This window comes from Mastomys coucha, unplaced genomic scaffold (genome assembly GCF_008632895.1).
Source record: "Mastomys coucha isolate ucsf_1 unplaced genomic scaffold, UCSF_Mcou_1 pScaffold5, whole genome shotgun sequence".
NCBI lineage: Eukaryota > Metazoa > Chordata > Mammalia > Rodentia > Muridae > Mastomys > Mastomys coucha.
Window position 1 is genome coordinate 30723638 of NW_022196911.1, and position 6572 is coordinate 30730209.

Here is a 6572-nt window from a genome sequence, read left to right on the forward strand (position 1 = left end):
CTCTTTCTCTCTCTCTCTCTCTCTCTCTCTCTCTCTGTGTGTGTAATACCTCTGTTAGCCAGAAGAGGGCATCAGAATCCTTGGAACTAGAGTTAGTAGCTGTAAGCTTACACAGCCATGTGGGTGCTGGGAACTGAACTTGAGTCCTCTGTAAGAGCAGCAAGTGTTCTTAACCTCTGAGCCATCTTTCCTGCCCCTTGGCTTTTTAAATCAATCAGTCAATCAATCAATCATCATCATCATCGTCATCATCTCATCTTGTTCATAAAAGGTCACTACATAACCTCCTGTCTTAGGTAACAAAATTAATAAAGATAAAAGGAAGAATCCTTAGCATTGCAGAATGTAACATCCTACTTTTTCCCCTGTGTGCATATGCACATTAACACAATGTATTGTTCTGTAGGTTGATGTTTGCTAACACTACACAGTGGCCATCTTTGTGTGTCATAAAGCTGTAGAACTTCTGTCGTGTCCACATTACAGCCCCACGCAGTGTTCTGAGTCATTGGGCCATCAGTCTCTCCATCTATGGTACATGAACTTGGTCCCTGCAGCTTATCCCTTCACAGGCGTGGCAAGGCTCTCTGTGCTTACACCTTGATGCTCATCTTCTTGACACTGCTTCTGAGAAAATTCACACAGAGACCGTGTGCTTGGATAATGGTTTTAGAAATGACAGGATGTAGCCTTTGTCTACTTCAGGGTTCCTCAAATGACAACATTCAGATTCTAATGTGAGAACTAGATTATGATGTTTCACTCAGTAAGAACAGCAGAAACACATGCGTCCTCATTCTTTCTTCCTTTTGAAATTTAAGCCATCAAAATGTTCTAGTTCTCTGTGTTGTTGGAGAGTTAACACACCAGGGAGCGTGAAGTTATTTCTAGAAATGTCCTGTCTGTGGAACTTCTGGGTATCCGTAAGCCTAGAGTCAAAAATCAGGTGAATGGAGGGAGGATGCTGGCTGGGGTTCCAGGGATAGAAAGGTGAGCCACTCCTAGACCCATGGAAGTCAAAGATGGTTTGATCAGAGACATCTTAGGACCAAGCCAGGCACATAAGTGGAATCCCAGAGAGTTCGGGGTGATTACAGTGGGTGATATGTGGTAAATCCCCAAAGCCCTATTTATTATTTTCTATCAGGCAAATGAAGCAATTTTTAGATTTACATTTTGATTCTTTTTTGATGAGCTATCACCATGGAGATAGAATTGAAAAACCTTTTCTCGACAACATTTCTGTGAAACCATTTGTTTAATTATTTGCATACTGTGACTCTGCGAGGCCCCTAGATGTCTGTGCTTCTCTACCCAGACCTGCTTGATGATTTCAGTCCCTCTTGGATTCTGCACAGCAGAGGTATCAAGGTCTCCCATATGCCTAAGCTCTTCCAGCAAGGGGATAAGAATCCTTCAGCTTCCCACAATCCATCCCAGAAAAGGAACTCTCGAATGAACAAGATCAGAGAAAGAATGTGAAAGAATGTGCCTTCTGTTCTACAGAGATGGCTCTGATTGTAATGTCCAGCTGATTTACTCTCTTATAGACAAGTTCCTACAGAGATGGAGATGGGATAATGAGGGAACCTAAGCCGCCCTTTTGTTGGTTTGTGGTACTGTAGTGGTGGCGGTGTGGTGGTTCTAGAAGTATTTATGAATTCACCTCTCTCTCTACACACACACACACACACACACACACACACACACACACACTTTTTTAAAAAGTCGTAATTTCAAGATCCCAAGTAGAGTCTAGACAATTTTGGAAGAAAAATAAATAAAAAACCCTCACTCTCCATTGTTTCTAGAATCATATGTAGAAGAGTCCCTTCTAAGACTTTCATTTTTTTTTTGAAAGATTTATTTTATTTTATTATATGTAAGTACACTTTAACTGTCTTCAGACACTCCAGAAGAGGGCATCAGATCTTGTTACTGATGGTTGTGAGTGAGCCACCATGTGGTTGCTGGGATTTTGAACTCAGGACCTTTGGAAGAGTAGTCAGTGCTCTTAACCCCTGAGCCATCTCTCCAGCCCAAGACTTTCTTTCAGATATCGGTCTACTCTATTAGCCAGAAAGAATGGATTGCTTCTAGAAACTTCCAATACTCTGACCTGATCCATACTTGCATTTAGAGTTCTAATAACGTACTTGATCTAATAATGAGCGATGCCCTCATTGTGCAGTCATTTGGTTTTACGATTTGGCTTCTAGGTTGTGAGGCTTAGCAGTGTCTGGAGACTTCAGGAGTCAAAGCTTTGTCCTGTCCGTAGCCCAGGGAGGATGCTGTCACACCTGGGCTGGAGAGACTTCACGCCAAGTCCACATCCTGGCTTTATAGCTCTCCTTCCTGTCCACGTCTTATTCTGTCTCTTCCCCTCATTGCTTTTCTTTGTCTCCTTTAAAGGGGTTGGTTGGTTCCCAGCAGTTCACAGTTTACTCTGGAGAAAGTGGTGTCATAGCTCAGCAGAACACAGAGCCCAGGCTGTTTGTGTCACACCCTGTTCCTGCCACCAAGAAGTGCTGCTGCTGCTCATCTTCCTATCTCCATCCTGCAGGGATGCCACAGGACTCAGAGTGGGACCCTGGCTTCCTCAACCTTAAAAGTCTCAAAGACACTTTGACAGCTTCCAGCGAGTAAAAATTCATATCCAGCTCACTGCCTGTTAAGAGACTTTGATTGACAGCTCTCTGTTTTAATGTTCGAGAATCTGTGTCCACCCACACACAACATGGGGGCAGCATACTATATTAGAAGACACAGTGTCCCTGCTAAATTCCAGTTCTGTTGTTTACTAGACAAGTCACATAGATGATGCGCAGTAAGTGCTGTTATCATGCCTTTCCAATGCCCCTCCCCCTCTTCCACGGGGGGAGTGATCACGCTGACATTGCCCCATTGCTGAATTCCTTCTGTGTTCATGTTCTGCACCCATCCCACTCCTTGAATTAAGTTACTGGCTCAGGGATCTGCCAAGTGGGTAAGTGTGTGTTCCTTGCTTTTGCACAATACCCCTTTCCCATGTCCTAGTGGAACAAAGGAGAGGTGGGGGTATCTTCTCTTTTTGCACTTAGATGCTGAAGCCTAGAGCACACATTCAGGTTTTTATTGGTTTGGCTTTTGTTCCTCTTGGGGAAAATATCAAGGCACACACTGAAGGTCTCTGGCAACACTGTACACTCTTTCTCCTTGCATTTTCCTGTTATCCCACACATCTAGCAATGGGCTTGTGCATGGGGAAATTGGGGTTGAGTTCCCCTGAGCTTTCAATCCTTCACTGTGTTCAGCAGTGGAAACATTTTTGTACAAGGCAAATATAAGAAATATATAGTGGGCATAAACTCAGTCTGCAAGCGTCAGAATCCAAAAATGGTGGCATCGTTTGTATATTTAAAAAAAAAAAAAAGTTTCCCTCATGTCCACTCTCCACAAAAACCAAACTGTAGACATTTCTGGGTTCCCCTTCCTTTGTTCCCAGAGAGGTGTGTATGAGTTTCTAATGGTTTCAGTGTTACCCAGCAGAACGGAGGCAAAGATGTAATTCAGAGGTAAACTGTCCTGTTTTACTTCAACTTGACACAAGCTAGAGTCATCTGAAAGGATGGAACCTCAATTGAGAAAATGTCTCCACAAGACGTGTCTGTAAGGCATTTTTTTAAATTAGTGATTGCTGGGGAGGACCCAGCCCATTGTGGGTGGTACCATCTCTGGGCTGGTGGTGGGTCTATAAGAGAGCAGGCTGAGCAAGCGAGTAGGCAGCATTCCTCCAAGGCCACTGCATTAGCTTTGAGTTTCTGTCCTGACTTCAGAGATAAACAGTGAAGTGGAAGTGGAAGCTGGATAAACCCCTTTCTTCCCAAAACTGCTTTGGTCATGGTGTTTTACTGCAGCTGTAGTAACCATGACAGACAGAAACTGGTACCAGGATTGTAGGGTATGCTGTGACAGACTTGACCATGGGGTTGGGGGATGATTGTGGAAGGACTTTAGAACTTCAGGCTGGAAAATTCATTGTGTGTTCAACTCTTGGCGAGCCATTCTGTGGGAGCTTGGAAGGCGAGGACGTGGAGAGAAATACAGAGACAAGTTTGAGACTCCCTTAATGACTCTTCTCAGGGCCATTCGTTGCTATTTTGAGTGAAGAACCTGTGGGTTGGTCAGATGGAGCTGAAGAATAGGCTCCAAAATTAACAAAAAACCAGAACCACTAGAGTAAAACCTCTGCTTTAATGGGACAATTGATGCTGGTGTGCTGGGACAGAGAAACTGATGGCGATTAAGAAGACCAGCATCACGGAGGTGAAATCTTCTGGGAAGTGTTTTCTTAGGGTCAGCCCAGAGAGGCTGTGTTCCAGAGGTGGCCAAGGTTGCAGTTCGTGCTGCCGGCCAACCTTGGTAGGATAAGAATCACACATGGTAATGGCGGCTTTGGCTTTGAAGGCATGAAGGGGTCATGGAGAGCAGCTGAGGGCTGGCACTGTGAGGCAGGGCTGGAGTCCCCGAGGAGAGTTCAGGAGAGACTCTCTTGATGAAATTGGAGCCCAGTTGCAGCAGAAGGCCATAGATTTTGGAGGTGCCAGTACCATGAGATGATCATCAAGAACATCAACAGGTATGGAGTGGAGCCTAGAAGCCAGTCTATGTGTGCTACGGGGTTTGTTCCACATTAACTCACTTGAACAGCCACATGTAGTTAGAAGCCCCCCGTATTGGACAACATAGGTCTAGATTTTTTTTAAACTTAAAAGACCAAGAATTCATGTCTTTGTTCCCCACACGGAGACAATTCATCCCCCAAGCAAAGGTGGATTACATCTTGTCTTCCCAGGCACACGGGAATGTGTCTGTTTAAGAGTAGGCTCTGTGAAAAACATCAGCGAACACTTCAAAGTTGTACCTACATAAACATATGTCCTAAAACTTTGCCCTCAAACCAGTGAGCAACCCCAAACCTGAGTGCTGTCTACCCACTAAATGTTGCCTCATACCCTGAGGCCCCCATAATGGACTGTGGTCATCCTGGCACCTTGATTTATAAACAGTTGCTCTTTTTCTGCCCAAAATTAGTGTGGCCCGCCAAGAGGTAAACTTACATAGAAAATCATGGCTTCAACGGGGTGGTGACTTTCTTTAAGGGACACGGTCAGTTTCTGACAAGACAGTCTCAGACCAGGTCTGCCTCATTGTATGGAGAATTCATCCCTAAGGCTCCACTGTTTTTCTATAACATTGTGACTACATACTAGACTGTTGCATCTGCCCTGGAAATGATTGTCTCCTGGAGGAAGGGCCACGCCTCTTGATCCAGCCTGTGTGTGGCAGGATATCCACTAGTCAGCAGGGGGATGACAAGCTCCCCAAGCCTTTGTGGGATGTGGATGAGACCCCAGGCAAAGCTAGTTCCCACAGCCACCACCCTCCCTGCTTCTTCTGTCTCCTTCCTCCTATCCGAAGGTGGTGGTCCCTACCCTCCTGGTTCATGGTTTTAGAGATGCTAGGGGTGTTCAAAATAAGGAAAAGACTCTGCTCCTTAACTAGCCTAAAGGAGGAAGCTCAGTATTTAAATTAAATTAATTCAAGCTGCTGAAACAAATGGACTTAATATAATGCATAAAGACGCAAACTGATTGAGGTTGGGTTCTCTCTCATTTAAAAACCAAAATAGTTTTTCCTTCTGGATCAGTGCTTTGCCTCCAAGTAAGAAGGAAGAGACCAGATTCCTGTCAGCAAGGAATGATTAAGGGTAGAAATTATGAGCCCCAGTACCCCCAGAGGACCTCCTAACTCAATGGTGGGCTTCCCTGCAAACATAGGGAGATCGTATGCAGGCTAGACTCTTAATAATTTTCTCACCCATCAGCTCAATCACAGTTCAGTTACAGGATCATGTGCTGCAAGGAAGGCTGGGAAATGTAGTGTAGATATGGAACCAGGAAGAGGAAATGGCCACATTTGGGGTTAACCAGGCTTTACCACTCATCCAAACGAACACACAGCAGACTTTGCTATAAGAAGCCAGATGGTAAAATACATATTTTAAGCTTTGTAAGCCACATCTTGACTACCTTACCCATTCATTTCTATGACTACACTGTGATGATGGTATAAAACATTAAGAAAAATGGCAGAGCTGTTCCGGTAAACTTGATTCCACAGACAGACAATGGCTTATTACGGCCCCAGATCTGTAGTGTGTATCAACCACGGTTGAGGTCCAGGGAAAACATTTCCCAAGCACAACATGAAGTACAAATATTTCAGATAGTTTGTAAAGGACTGACTACAGAAAAAGTGTGTCTGTGTTTCCTGGAGCAGAAGTGGAGGTAATGAGTATAAATGGATTAAATGGCAGAAGAGAAGCCCGAGAAACAATTAAGATGTTACAAATGAGATGACTCCAGCTATGTTTCAAAGGAAAATGATGCTGTGTACAAAAAAAAAAAATGTTGTTTATTAAAAAGCATAATTTTCAAGTGCCACACTCACAATCTTTGGAATGGGACTAAAGAATGAATATTTTCAGCCAGGCGGTGGTGGCGCACGCCTTTAATCCCAGCACTTGGGAG

The 6572-nt window shown here is 44.2% G+C and overlaps 1 protein-coding gene and 2 long non-coding RNA genes across 3 annotated transcripts in view; 2 read left to right on the plus strand and 1 right to left on the minus strand.

Annotated features, from left to right (window-relative positions):
- Nucleotides 1-5153, minus strand: part of LOC116077887 — a 20090-nt gene extending 14937 nt beyond the window's left edge. The window contains exon 1 of the long non-coding RNA XR_004113367.1: nucleotides 5100-5153. This is a non-coding gene — a long non-coding RNA (uncharacterized LOC116077887). The remainder of the gene's footprint in view (nucleotides 1-5099) is intronic.
- The window catches only part of Slit3 (slit guidance ligand 3), a 600224-nt gene that overhangs the window by 263848 nt on the left and 329804 nt on the right, over nucleotides 1-6572 (plus strand). The window lies entirely within an intron of this gene.
- On the plus strand, nucleotides 252-2659 carry LOC116077888. The gene is made up of 2 exons (XR_004113368.1): nucleotides 252-946; nucleotides 2413-2659. It is a non-coding gene; the product is annotated as an uncharacterized LOC116077888 (long non-coding RNA).